The sequence below is a fragment of the Euprymna scolopes genome, chromosome 46 (genome assembly GCF_053919585.1).
Source record: "Euprymna scolopes isolate OS-2025 chromosome 46, ASM5391958v1, whole genome shotgun sequence".
Lineage (NCBI taxonomy): Eukaryota > Metazoa > Mollusca > Cephalopoda > Sepiida > Sepiolidae > Euprymna > Euprymna scolopes.
In genome coordinates this window covers 45,202,469-45,218,503 of record NC_136527.1, presented here as the reverse complement: position 1 = coordinate 45,218,503, position 16,035 = coordinate 45,202,469, and the positions used below count along the sequence as shown (strand labels likewise).

General features: G+C 32.1%; 1 long non-coding RNA gene across 1 annotated transcript; it reads left to right on the top strand.

The window, feature by feature from the left end:
* Positions 1–3,531: 3,531 nt before the first annotated feature.
* LOC145270615 (uncharacterized) lies at positions 3,532–15,068 on the top strand. The gene is made up of 2 exons (XR_013865470.1): positions 3,532–3,633; positions 13,759–15,068. It is a non-coding gene; the product is annotated as an uncharacterized LOC145270615 (long non-coding RNA).
* Positions 15,069–16,035: the final 967 nt, after the last annotated feature.

Below are 16,035 nucleotides of genomic sequence, written 5' to 3'. Positions count from 1 at the left end.
CTAGCCGTATAACCTGAGATTAGTGCAACAGTGAGGATGTGCCTTGTGAAAAACCTTCTATTAATCAGTGATCTCATTAAATTTACCTTTAACGGTCCTGCAGATACTCTACTGCGGTCTCAAAGATTGATGGATCCTAATTATGAATTGGTGAACACGGAGTCACACCCTTACAAGTAAGTAACACAACGGTCATTTACTACAAATTGGCACCAGTTCAATTCGTCCTATGGAATCAAATTTGAAAAAAATTGATATACATTTTGTACATTCATCTTAGTTTATTTTAATCAGTTCATATGCGTGTCACGTTTGTACAGTGGTAACGTCACCAGCTTTGAATGTTACAGTTTTTATTTTGGTTTTGACTCTATATGATGACACCCAAATACGTTTTTTATTACTTTTGAAATCACGATTAAATGGGAGCATTTCCAGTTACCGGTACTGGACGATCTCCTCCCAGAACTTGTTGATAGCAAAGTTTTCTCAACTCTATAATAATCTATACAAAATCAGGACAAATTAAAATATCATATTTAAGCGCATTTAACGACTGGGCAAAACTGGGCGCCTCCCATCTGCTAGTTATAAATAGCGCCATGACAAGAAAAAATATTTTTTTCATTATTTTGACTATCAAGTATATATCAGTTAATATCTTATATGTTTTTAGATAGAATGATGTGGTTCTCTTAGTGTGTCAGACTTTGGGGGAAATTGTTGATACCCTTAGCATAAAACTACAAATAAAATATAAAAACTCGTAATTTCTTCTTTTAAAGTGGGTTGTTTATTTTCTTTATGGAATATACTTCCAGAATAAATTATTAAATTTGTTTGAAAAATATTAGAAATATTATTATTTTGGTTTCGATTCTAACTGATGACACATAAATGCTTTTTTTTTACTTTTGAAATCACGACTTTATTATCTCTATAATAATCTATACAAAATCTGGACAAATTAAAATATCATATTTAAGCGTATTTAATGACTGGGCAAATCTGGGTACCTCTCATCTGCTAGTTATAAATAGCGCTATGATAAGAGAATATTCTTTTCATTAGTTTGACTCTCAAGTATATATCAGTTAATATCTTATATGTTTTTAGATAGAATGATGTGGTTCTCGATTGATTGACTGTGTCGGATATATACTCTAGAGTCAAAACAATGATAAAAGTATTCTCTTGTCACAGCCCTAGTTATAAAATAAAATGGACTTTCTGACATCTTTGGGCTTCTGTAGAACTTATGAGCGACACGTTATCTTTTGTTTTGATTGTGCAAAGTTAGATCTGTTATTAAACTTCTGCTTGAATGGGGGGGATTAATTAAGCTTTTTTGTACAAACAATGTCTTTTTTGTACAATGTCTTTTTTACAAACAATGTCTTTTTTGTACAAACAATTTCTTTTTTTTTACAAAAAAGCCATTTTTTTTTACAAAAAAAGTCATTTTTTTACAAAAAAAGTCATTTTTTTACAAACAATGTCTTTCTTTTTACAAACAATGTCTTTTTTACAAACAATGTCTTTTTTTACAAACAATGTCTTTTTTTATAAATAATGTCATTTTTGTACAATGTCTTTTGTTACAATGTCTTTTTTGTACAAACAATTTTTTTTTTTACAAAAAAGTCATTTTTTTACAAAAATAGTCTTTTTTTTACAAACAATGTCTTTTTTGTACAATGTCCTTTTTTTACAAATAATGTCTTTTTTTACAAACAATGTCTTTTTACAAACAATGTCTTTTTTACAATGTCTTTTTTTACAAACAATGTCTTTTTTTATAAACAATGTCTTTTTTTACAAACAATGTCTTTTTTTATAAACAATGTTTTTTTTTACAAACAATGTCTTTTTTGTACAAACAATGTCTTTTTTTTACAAACGATGTCTTTTTTGTACAAACAATGTCTTTTTTTTACAAAGAATGTCTTTTTTGTTGTACAAACAATGTATTTTTTTACAAACAATGTCTTTTTTACAAACAATGTCTTTTTTTACAAACAATGTCTTTTTTTTTTACAAACAATATCTTTTTTTTACAAACAACGTCTTTTTTTTACAAACAATGTCTTTTTTTACAAACAATGTCTTTTTTTACAAACAATGTCCTTTTTTTTACAAACAATGTCCTTTTTTTGTACAAACAATGTCTTTTTTTACAAACAATGTATTTTTTAATCCAATATCTTAAGACTACTTTACTAATTATCTTTGAAATAGTACCAGAAAACTAATAATTACCTTTCCAGGGATTTTTTACAATAAATTTATTTAACTTCTAAATGTAGATTTGTCAGTTTCTGACGCCACCAGGAAAGCATTTTCATTACAACTTTTTTTTTTCATGTATATTTTTTAACAATGTAATTCTTTGTTATAACTAGTGGCCATGGTTGTAAGCGCAAGCGCGTGCACAATTACCAAATAACCCCCCTTTAAACACTCCACCAAAAGGTGGTTATAAAGTGGGTGCTCATTTAACGTAAAATTTATATAGAGAGTGATCCCCCTCATTTGCACACGATAATTTTTCCCCTTATAAACTATTTGCTTCCTGAAAATTTATACGTTGTTTTCATTTTCAGAGGCCTGAAACCCCTTAGTAGTAGTCATTTTAAATATGAGGGTGGAACCTTTACTTAAGTAGAAGACCCCCCCCAAAAAAATCTAATAAAAATAAAAAGAATAAAAGGAAAACAAAAACAAATTTCATTTCGATAAAAAAAAAGAGACAAAGAAAAACAAATAAAGCTGTTTCGTTTATTTCGATAATAAAAAAAACTTAGAAAAAAGGGGGGGTGACGAAATATTTCGTTTCGTTTCATATTTACATTTCCGATTCGATGTTTTGCTGTCTTAATTGGAATTCGGGGTAAATTATTTCCTTGGGCTGAATTACACCCATGGTAAGTAACCAATCAAGATTATCGATTAACTTGAAGCTTTAATCTTTCAAACACGATAAAAAAAAAAAACGAAAATCGATTAAAAATATGATAAGCTTTCTAAACTATGTTCACATATCTGTTTCCACCATTAAATTACACGTGCAACGAACGAATCAGAGAATTAACACGATAAAAAAAATAAGAAATCTATTAAAAAATGATAAACTATTGCTCACCAATATCACCAATATCTTCATCTTTAATATGTTTGTTAAACTGCACACGCACCAGATTAACTTTAGGCTTAAATGTTTCAAACACAATAAAAATAAATCAGGAATCTAAAAAAAAAAAAATAAATAAATAAATAAATAAAAATACGAAAAGGCGGCTTTAAAAACTATCAGTTCCCGCCATTAAATTGCACGTGCAACGAATTAGAGAATTAATAAAAAATGAAACTTGTAATTTTTTCTCTCTCATGTAAATATTAAAATGTTAAATAAAATAATACTAATTTTATCCATGACATTCACCAAATTGATCGGCTCTATTTCGAAATGATTTTTTTAAAATTTTTCCTCTTTAATTTTGTTTTCTGCGAACTTGCTCTTCCGTTCGTCATCTTGAATGTTAAGTTGAGCTTGTAAAGTCAATCACATTTGAAAAATCGTTTCCTTTATAAAAGCAGATAAAGTTAATCGAAAGCAGATTATAAAACAAAAACGTAAGTATTACTACATGGCGCACGTGCACGTATGTGTATTTTTTTTTTTTTTCATCTTTTTTTTCACCGGATTATTATCGAATGGTCACTAATTTATCAGATTTTGTTTTCAATACTGACTTAAACATAAAAAAGGTCAATACGTAATTCTTTATGTTATCAGTGGTGGCCAATTCTGTATGTGCTTGATTTTGCTTGATTTTTGTTCTTTAAGGTCCCTGTATCTTTATTGAAACATGAAACCGGGAGGGGGGGATGCCCGCCTTACTAGGTGGCCATAAAGTGGGTGCTAATTTCACATTTAATTTATAATGAAAAGTGATCCCCCACTTTTGAAAAAGTAAATTTTTCATGATGAACACTATTTCTCTGTACTATTTTTAAAGTATATATTCGTTTTCAGCACCCCGAAAACTTTTAAAAGTTGTCATTGCAAAGAAAAAAAAAAATTATAAATTAAAAAAAAAAGTAAATGTCCAGAATCTTTCCAACTCCAAAAATACCTTTACAATGACGACTTGTGTAGGTTTTCGGTGGTGCTGAAAACGAATATATATTTAAAAAGTGGCGCAAATTATTAGTTTTCATGATATGAGGAAATTACTTTTCAAAAAGTGAGGTAATTTAATGTAAAATGAGCACCCATTTCCTGACCACATATGTCGGATTTTAGCCGACTGAAGGGGGGGGGGAAGGCGTTTCTGCAACTCAACGGCTAAACCTGAACTCGACGTAGAAGGAAAAAACAATGAAACTCTTAACTTGTGTGGAGAATCCTTCTCGGCTTTTCTCGGCTAACTGGAGTTGCAACGTATTGCCTCGTTGCTTACAACGACAAATTGTCTTTGTAATAGAAACGTGTAACTTGACTAAACAAAAAAGTCCAACTAACACATCAACGATAGGGGTGTTTTTATCACCCACAAGTTGATGCTATGCAAAGTTCAGTCCGACCCACGTGGTGGACAATAAACTACTACTACAAAATCAGTCGACCAAGCACTTTTTTTACCTTTTTCTTGAACGACTGCCTCCCAGAATTCCACTGCCTCCCCCCTCCACATCGAGTTCCGGTCAGTAATAATTACCACACATAATGATGGGGGGGGGGCTAGCCTGAAAGCCGGTTTAGCAAATTGTTATTTACTTTTCACCTTAACAATAACCTTTAACATGACGATTTCTATAGTTTTTCCGGTATGCTGAAAACAAATATCACATTTAAATTTGCCTCAAACAAGTATTTTTTCAGATATTAAGCAATGTAATTCTTTGTTATCAGTAGGAGCCAATTCAATTTGCACATACATACTTAGCCACCACCGATAACATAAGAAATTACATTGCTTAATATTTGGAAAACTACTTCTTTATGGCAAAAATATGTCAGCTTACACATGCAGAAATGGTAACCATTGTTAATATAAGGAATGACATGAATCACAATTTTTTCTTTATTTTTGTTTTTTAATGTCCTTGTATCTTTATTGAAACATGAAATCAGAAAGAAAAAAAATGTTAGCCCAAAAAATAAAAAAAATGCCCTCTTTCACTAGGTAGCCATAAAGTGTGTAATCATTTTACATGATATTTATAAAGAAAAGTGATCCCCCACCTTTTGAAAAGTAAATTTATTATATTATGAAAACTATTTCTCTGCACCACTTTTAACGTATATATTCATTTTCAGCAACCCCAAAAACTAATAGAAGTTGTCATTGGAAATTTTTTTTTTTTGGGGGGGGGGTTGTAAAGATTCTAAACATCGACTAAAATATTGACCATTGTTTTTTTGTGGTTAATGTCTAGAATCTTTACAATGACGACTTTTTATGGTTTTCAGGGTTATTGAAAACGATTATATACTTCAAAAGTTGCACAAAGAATTAGTTTTCATGATATGAGGAAATTACTTTTTCAAAAAGTGAGGGATCACTTTCCTCTATGAATTTAATGTAAAATGAGCACCCATTTTTTTGGCCAGATGGTGATTTTTTTTTTTTTTTGCCTGAAAGCCGTTTTAGTAAATTGTTTCTTACTTTCCACCTTAACAATCACCTTTCACATGACGACTTCTGTAGGTTTTTGGGTATGCTGAAAACGAATATCGCATATAGCACTGTAATTCTTTGATAAAATTGTATGACATTCAGTTGTTCTTTTCTGATTTCTTTAATTAAATGTTTGTATTCTCATTGAGTGGTTTCAATATGGGGGATTGATGTATTAGAAACTGTGTAAACACATAAGTATACCAAAGAGTTTTCCTGTTAATTTATTTGGAAATGCAGTTATCAAATTTTCTGGTTTTTTTTTAAGAATGCTGATAATTAAAGAAACTTATCATGTTGTATTTTAAAGTTCTCCCAAAAATACATTGAACAAACTTTACAAATAACTTTGACTAAATTAAAAAATAATCATTGAAACCACCAAAAAATGCATCGAAGCACAGAAAGTAGGAACCCATGACTTCTGGAAAATCTACAACAGTGTAGTAAATAATGGTCAATCAACAATTCCCTCGCTATATAACAATCATGAGGTTGTTTGCTAACCAATCCCTCCCCGACTTTCCTTTGCAGACAGATGCCACACTAGATGATCTGAAGATCACCCTTCTCATGTGCATGCTATCATAAAAAATCTTGACATTCAAAAGCATGTGGACCTGATCTCATCTCGGTTGTGCTATTAAAAAAGTGCTCTGCCAAAGTAGCTTCAGTTCTCTCCAAACTTTACAACAAATGCCTTAATGAATCTTGCTTTCCTACCTTCTGAAAAACTGCTTATGTGGTACCAGTTTTCAAGAATTCTGGCAAAAGAACTGACCCAGTAAATTATCGCACCATTAGCCTTCTCCCACTTTTCGCCAAAATATTTGAGTCCATATTTAACCAAGTTCTAGTCCATCACCTTACAGATGCTAAACTTCTGACCGACCAACAATATGCATTTAGGAAAGCCTGTTCCACAGCAGACATCCTAACTAATCTCTCTATATACCATTCACTGGTCAAAGCCGGGGAGGTAGAGCGGTAGCTCTAGATATATCTAAGGCTTATGACAGGGTATGGCATGAAGGTTTTCTCAGGAAAATCAGATCATACAGTATGACTGGAAGAATACTTAACATAAATAAATCCTTCTTAGATAAGAGAAAAATTCAGGTTGTTCTCTACGGTCGTACATCTAAACAATATGATAGAAATGCGAGAATGCCTTAAAGGTCAATCCTTGGACCTCTATTATTCCCAATATTCATAAATGACCTCCCTGACCAAAATTGTCTGTGAGATGGTATATGTGCTGATGACACCACGCTCTATAACAGACACAACAGGAAAACAAATGCACGCATATCTAAAGAAATGGCAGAAACACTAGAAGATGACCTCCAATTTGTAGTGGAATGGGGACAAAAATGGATGGTAACATTCAATACTGCCAAGACTAAGCTTGTTTCCTTCAATAATTAGAAGAAATCTTCTTTACCGATGGCCAAAGACTCTTTATCTGAAAGTACATCTTTTAAACTCCTCGGACTAACGCTCACAGGAAACATGAATTGGAATAGATACATTGAGAGCATTGCCAGAACCGCTGTATCCTGTACTTCTATAACGTCACCATTCGCCCATGTATGGAGTATTTTTGTCATATTTTGGCTGGTACATCTGCTACTTGTCTCTCGCTCCTAGACAAGGTTCAAAAGAGAGTCGCCAACCTGATAAGTCCTGAACTGTCACCTAAGATTCAGCCTCTGAATGTGGGATCCCTCTGCTTGTTCTACAAATACTTTAACAGTGAATGTTCCGACAAACTGCAACTGTACCCCCTCGACGTAAATACCCCAGACAAACCTGAAAAGCAGCTAAGTCCCACCCCTTCACAGTAGAGATCCCTAGATATAAGAGAGCCTTCTACTCCAGTAGTTTCTTCCTGAGCACCACTAGACTTTGGAATTCCCTTCTGGGTTCCCGCTTCTCCAAGTGTACTGACATGCAGAAGTTCAAGTGTAATGTGAACTGGCATCTTGCTGCTCAACTCCCCACATAGTGCCCCTGTAGCTTATGTCTCTGATAATAGTCCCCTACATCAAAGTGGCAATGTTCCTTGTTTGGGGTGAAAATGTAATAAAAAATAAAATAAAATAAACTATTTTGTATTTTGAGGGGTATTAACTTTGATAGATGAAAAGTCTTCAATTATTACTGATGGCGCATTGTGTATGAAAAATCATAACTTACTTGGCTAGCATGTGTGTGTGTGTGTGTGTGTGCTTCAAAGTTTTGTTGATGTAACAAAAAGATTGAAAAGAAAGGCTAAAATGATGACGATTTGTTTTATGGTTGGCATTCATTGTGCAACACAAACACAATATGAAATGAAACAGGTGAATAAAAACGTACTCAAAGCAGAATTTCAATTCTCACGAATAAAATATAGATGGCCTTTTATTTGGTAAGCTAGAACGGAAGTTGATTGCTAGCAGCAATCAGCACAGCTTGTAAACGAAATATTCAAAATCTCAAACCGTGAGGTGTCGGTTTTTCTGCTATAGAAATAATGGTTCCCACCTAGTCTTGAAATGCTGTTTTTGTATAAAAGTAATTGAATGCTTACAATTATCACAAATACAATCTGTGATTTATCCTGTTAATACAGTTTATGGCTCAGTAGTAGAGCACCTGGCACAGTCATTGGGATCTTGATGATAAATCTCACTGATCAGTTATAGAGATGAGAGAATTTAACAGGGCTCTTACACTTGAATCGTGTCATTAGATTTCAACGACGCACTTCATAGAGTTTAAAAATATCACTCCTTCATCGAACATGTCTGTAAGAAATGCCCTTTCATACATGTGTCTTTTTTGTCACCTGCTTTTCACTTTTTCGACCATGCAGCACATTTCCTATCTCACTTCATGCCCAATTGCTTGTACGTGTTGTCCTTTTTTCTTCCTTTTTCTCCTCCTTCCTGTGACGTCAGCATGTGCACACTTGCTATATTGCGTATGTGCCAAGACAGCTGCTGCTAATATTTTTACTACTCAGTTATCCTATGGCTGCTGCTGATTTTCTCACATGCACGTTATATTACAAGAACATGTGTTTGTGGATAGTTGAATAATATATGCAGCATTTAAATGAAATTTGAGTTTTATATCTCGTGTTTCTTTCATTATTTATTTCAGCTGGTATGACCCTTCTTGAAAGTTGTTTAATCCAGGGATTTTGAAAGTTGTTTAAGAAAAAACTGAGATAATTTTAGTTTTTCAATAAGTGTGATTCATTATTAATTTTTCTTTGGTGTTGAATTGTATGTTTCATTGTTAATTCTTCTTGTTATTTATTACTACTGCTGTTACTCTCTCTTTCCTATTGTTATGGACTTATATTTTTCTTCCGGTTATGATTGAAGGTAGCCTTGTGTACATGGAAATTAAGTAAGGAACCATTATGCGCCTCTTGTTATTTGTAAACTTATTTTTCTTTCGGTTATGAGTAAAAGAACCTGTGTATCTAACTTTTAGATCCCTAGCCATGTGTTTGTTATGAAATTTGGATACGTTGCAAATGTTACCTTTGATAATTATCTGAAAGGATGTAAGCAAGTAAACTTTTCATCCTATTCCTCATCTTGAGGTCAAATAGGATAAACTCCTAGTAATTATCACAAGGAGGAGACGTGTTTGTTATTTCTATTATGATAGAGGACACCTTACTTTCATCAGTTTCTAAAAGACATCATTTCTCAGATTAGCATGAAAAAAGCTGATCATTTGGTGACATATGTGAAAGATTTCAACTGCAAAAGCATCAAAATGGTTTCTGGTTTATCCCTCAAAATATTTCACCTCAAATCATATGAGAAACTAACAAAAATTCCTTCTCTTCCCTCCCTCTTTGCACAGCCAACTTCATTCTTGCATAGGTAAAAGATTTTCTCTGTCCATAAAGGAATACAAAAGAAAGAATAGAAACTTAAAGATATGCAATCAAAAATGTAAATTGAACAATTCTCCTGACCATGCAGAAACACAATAATCTTGCAATGAAATTACTCACTGAATGTCGTGGAAGCTGCATGATTGGTTCTAGTGGTGAAGTTATGGTTTGAGTCTAAAGGTATATGAAACGTGTTAAGTTATGGTTTGAATCTACAAGTATATGAAACGTGCTAAATGAGGCAAATGTTGGTTCCTTTCATATTTCACCGCTCTGAACTATCACAAAAATTATGTGATTAAAAACAAGAAAATGCACTAAGACGGTTCTAATTAAAATACATGACTACTTTTACAAAACTTTAAAATTCACACACACTGTGAGTATTGTTGAGCAGCCCTAGAGTGATATGATAATTGCTTAAATGGGCTAATATTCTATCCTAAATCAATAGCACTCTGATAATATTCTTAGCCAACTCAATAGCACTCTGATGATCTTGTATGAGTAAGGCTTGATTGTCAGCAATTGCAGGTTTAGAGTGTCGATTCAGAAACACACTTTACTCCAGTTAATTTTAAAGGTGTCATGTCGAGCAACCTGATTTATATTAAGCTTTGTTGCACGTTATTTCCAGTTATCTCTGTGATGCTTCCAAACTGATGTCTACCACCTTGTTTATACTTTAAAACCTTAGTTAAGCAAGAATGATGGAATACAGAAGAGATTTATCCAATTTGATATTCCTTCAAAATGACTGAGCAGTGTGCTAGGGGCAACCAGCAAATTCTTAATTATCATTTTCATACATTGTTACCAAGTGAAACATATATTGCACAGTCGATTTTTCGTCAGCCAGAAAAAATCTCATACACTTTATGTTGTTATGAAAATATAAAATCTTTTTTCTGTTTCTTTACTGCCTTATATAGAGACGAAGAGTGTGGATCGGGAGGTGGGTGGATGGAGTCATGCATATGTGATGTCTTTTGCCAGCTGACTATAAGCTTCTCTATTCTTTTGCCTTTTCCTCTAGGCTATATATGTGACCTGCTTTTTTGTAGGTGCGCTCACCTTCAAAAGTTTCTCATGTCAAATAGTTGACCTTTCACCAATGACGATATCAATTCTGACAACCTGATCATATAGTTCAGTGTGTTTGCTACCAGCTGTCATGCATGCTTTCATGTGTGTGCACCTTCAACATGCGATATCCTTCCCCTCTTCATTTAAAAAAACGTTTACATATTTTCCCACTCTCCATCCGTCTCAACACTCTCTAGTGCCCATCAATTTACACATAGTTTTTTTATAATTCAACAAAACAATAATTACAATGCAAAAACAAATACAACAATGAAACTTCTAACAATCTAAATCTATATAAAATCTATATAAAAGCCAAGGATGTCCAAGGATGAAGTACTATTGCCACATCTGGGCAGGATAAGCTGCTAGAAGCAGCTTATCCTGCCTGGATCGAGTTGAAAATAGACTTCGTACCTTAGTAAGTGATGCCCTTTTCTCTTCTTTGCTATCTCTTTATGAACCTGTCCTTGTTTTATCGTTATTTCCATGGCAAGCGCTCGGCTGAGTTCCAATTTCTGATCCCCTCTCGCCAATCTTTCATGAAAAACAACCGACTAGCTGAAACCACTGTCAATAATTTTCCCAACTCTTTATCTGTGCTTACATCAAAACGTAGATTCCATGAAAAAAGCTTCATTCTTAGAACTGCACGCCTGTAGAACTCTCTTCCATTTGGCTGCTTCCCAGCTGACTACAACTTGGTTGTCTTTAAGTCCAACGTAAACAAGTTCTTGATAAATCGCCCCCTTAAATAATCCAGTTTACCAAATTCCCATTACTAACAATTACAATATTATCCAATCGACTACAGTACACACTATAACCCCTATCCTCGAGTGCCCTGTTGAATGCATTCATATTATTATTTTTCTTTTATTTATAATGATATGTGTATATTATTATTTTTCTTTTATTCAGTATGATATGTGAATATTATTATTTTTCTTTTATTCAGTATGATATGTGCATATTATTATTTTATTCAGTATATGTGCATATTATTATTTTTCTTTTATTCAGTATGATATGTGCATATTATTATTTTTCTTTTATTCAGTATGATATGTTCATATTATTATTGTTCTTTTATTCATAATGATATGTGCATATTATTATTTTTCTTTTATTCATAATGATATGTGCATATTATTATTTTTCTTTTATTCAGTATTATATGTGCATATTATTATTTTTCTTTTATTCAGTATGATATGTGCATATTATTATTTTTTTATTCAGTATGATATGTGCATATTATTATTTTTTTATTCAGTATGATATGTGCATATTATTATTTTTGTTTTGTGCACATATTTTTACTGTTTCTTTTTTCTGTACTTTTTCATTTACATAACCATAATAATATTGATACATTTTTGTTTAAAAATAATCTTTTTTCTGCAGTTTATATTTTTGACTTGTTTCTGTCTTGTTAACTCAAATCATTACAGTTTTATTATTAATATTTTTTCTTTCTACGAATAATTTTTTCTTTCGTTAAATGTCAACATCCAATGACTGTTCATTGACCTTTTTCGTTTAAACATAATGCATCATCCTATGAAATCTTTCTACTTTGCCATTACTTTGGGGATGATAAAATGATGTGGTCACATGATGTATGTTGAGATCTTCCAATGCCTTCTTCATCACTTTGATAACATTTTCGAGTCCATTGTTACAACTGAAGTGGTGCCATGAATCTATGGTAATTTCCATCCAACAACAGATGCACTACCGTTGTTGCTTTCTTATTAGGCAGCAAAAGCTGCTGGCCAGTCACTATACATATTAATGAACCTCGCTATGTACTGCTTACCCAGATGTGTAGGCTAGGGCCCAGGTAACCATTATTTTCATGGTACTGCACTAACATTCTTTTTTTAATATGCGACACTACGTATAACCTCATCAATAGTTTGTTGTCAGGTTGCAACAAGTAATACACTATCTACCGTTCTTCATCCGCATCTTTGAATCTAAAATTTACTTATATGGCTCTTGTTCCTTAATAAAATCTAAACCCGATCGATGATTTGTGACAGATATGCCCCAATCCCATAAGTGTACTCATCCGTGTACAGTTCATAGTCGGTCTTAGAATCTTGATAAGCCAATATAACAATGTGAGCTTCGTTTTTAGGCTATTTTATATATTCATTGTTAAAAATGAGTTTGTTAATGACTTATCCAATATTTAAAATATTCATTGTAAAAATGAGTTTGTTTATGAATTGTCCAATATTTTAAATATTCATTGTTAAACATGAGTCTGTTTATGAATTATCAAATATTTTAAATATTCATTGTTAAACATGAGTCTGTATATGAATTATCAAATATTTTAAATATTAATTGCTAAACATGAGTCTGTTTATGAATTATCCAACTGGGTCCCTGTAGCTAGGAGAGTTTTATGTGATGCCACATGAGGTTAACATCATTAAAAGACTCTCATAACACCCTAAATATTTCTGGATATCCTTTAAATATCAGTTTGTTCCTACAACACAGGGTAAAAGCAATATGTACTGCAAAAATAATATAAATATGGACAATTATACCAATGTACGCCATGTCATTCACTAATAGTAAAAAGGTTAGAAAAACCCTGAAAAGCCATAATATGGGTTAATTGAAAAAACAATTATGGTGGAATGTATATGGTGAAGGAAAACATGGGTGATGTTCAACTACTAAGCATACATAGTACAGTATTTAACATGAACCAAATATTATTAATAATCTATTCAGAATTCAATATAGATTTCGGAAAAAAACACAGCTGAATAAGATCGGAGCTAACATAGAAACCTTTTGAAAATAACACCCAAGATGAGAACAGTATTGTGAAGAATCCAAATAATATGAATAATCAATCCTCATCTCTAAATTGAAGAAACGTAAAGATTTTTTGTTACATATACGAAAAAAAATTGTTACCTAGTAATATCTAAAAAACTATAGTCATTTTATTTTGAATTTCATTAATAATCAATCTTTTGGATATTTTCAATTAAAATAAACAAAATACTATTTTAATACATGTGATGTATTTTTTCAAATTTATTTTAATTCCAGAATCTGCAATAATTAAAGAAATCCATTAATAGATAAGAAGGATATTTCTCCATTTTTTGTGGAATCAGATGCAAGCAAATATGGGAGACAACTCGCATTCTTGTGAAGTATGTGGTTTATCTTTTACACGAAGGTCACATTTGTTGAGTCATATGAACACACATACAGGAGAAAAACCACATTGTTGTGAAGTATGTGGTTCTTCTTTTGCAAAAAGGTCAAATTTGTTGCGTCATATGAAAACACATACAGGAGAGAAATCACATTTTTGTGAAATATGTGGTTCTTCTTTTGCATCAAAGTCAAATTTGTTGGCTCATATGATAACACACACAGGAGAGAAATCACATTCTTGTGAAATATGTGGTTCTTCTTTTACAAGGAAGTCAACTTTGTTAAGTCATGTGAATACACATACAGGAGAGAAACCACATTCTTGTGAAGTATGTGGTTTTTCTTTTACACGAAAGTCACATTTGTTGAGTCATATGAACACACATACAGGAGGCAAACCACATTCTTGTGAAGTATGTGGTTCTTCTTTTGCAAGGAAGTCAAATTTGTTTCGTCATGTGAAAACACATATGGGAGAAAAATCATATTCTTGTGAAGCATGTGGTTCTTATTTTGCATGCAAGCAAACTTTGTTGAGGCATAGGAGAATACATGCGGGGGAGAAACCACACTCTTGTGAAATATGTGGTTCTTCTTTTGCACGGAAGTCTACTTTGTGGAGTCATATGAAAACACATACAGGAGAGAAACCACATGCATGTGAAATATGTGGTTTTTCTTTTGCAGAGAAATCAGCTTTGTGGAGTCATATGAAAACACATACAGGAGAGAAACCACATTCTTGTGAAGTATGTGGTTCTTCTTTTGCACGAAAGTCAAGTTTGTTGACTCATATGAACAGACATACAGGAGCCAAACCACATTCTTGTAAAGAATGTGGTTCTTCTTTTGCACAGAAGTCAAATTTGTTTCGTCATGTAAAAACACATACACCAGACACCACATTCATATGAAATATGTAGTTTTCTTTTGCATGGAAGTCATATTTTTTAGTCATATGCTTACACATACAAAAAAAACAATATCTAATTTCTTCAAAAATCCATATCACAAAAAGCTATATAAGCATCAAGAAGCAAAAGCCAGCAGAACACCCTTTATCATAAAACCGGCCATCCAATTTTTACAAGACGGTCTTACAAATATTAAGAAATTAGAAAACAAGTCTGCTACAGAAATTACCTCAAAAAGTTTTTAAAAAATATTCAAGAACTTCCATTACAGAAAATTGGGAACCTGGGCAAAACAAAAGCATGGCAGGTATTTTATTTATTTACTCAACTTTAACTATATAAATAAGGAAGACTTTAAAAGATGATGAACAATTTAAATAAGGAATATATATATATATAAGGAAGACTATGGATTGGCTTAAAAGTTGAGGGTTTCACTGTGATGAGAACAGAATTATAATGATGATGATGAACAATATAAATAAGGAATATCTATATATATATATGTATATATAAGGAATACTATATATAAACAAGGAAGACTATGTGTTTGCTTAAAAGATGATTTAACTGTGATGAGGACAGAATTTAAATAACAACTCATGATCAAATTTTGTATGACCAATAATGAAGATGAGTTATCTCAGCACTTTGTATCATATTACAAAGAAGTATGTTATGTGAGCCATTTGACATCACGATGTCAGGTTCTACTATTCGGCTACTATACAATGGAATACACTGGAATGTGTAAATATATCCACATGACGATTTATAACATGTTGAATATTTAATGCTGCAGCAAGTCCAGGGATCAATAGTTAGACATGTCACACCATCGACTTTGACTACGATTCCTACTGTTATGTCAAGAAAACGGATCTATTAAACCTGAGATGATTATATGGAACAAGAAGAACAAATAAGAAACCTCGGACGTTAATGTCTTTAATAATATTGGGTTACGCAGTAAGTGGGAAAAATGACATATCAAGGTCTTATGTATGACATAGAAATGAAATTTAAATCTTTGGAAACTCTTTATTTCAGTAATTATAGGAGCAATGCGCCATCACTAACTTAAACAAAATAATTTAATAAAAAAAAAAACAACCAGATTCTGTTAAGTCTTTATACATTTTAATAAAACGTTTATTTAATATCGAGTATTTGTGTCAAAATATCTACTTACTGTTTTAGCATTTTCATTGTTGTTTTTATAAAAAAATGATAATTGTGCAATTTTTTT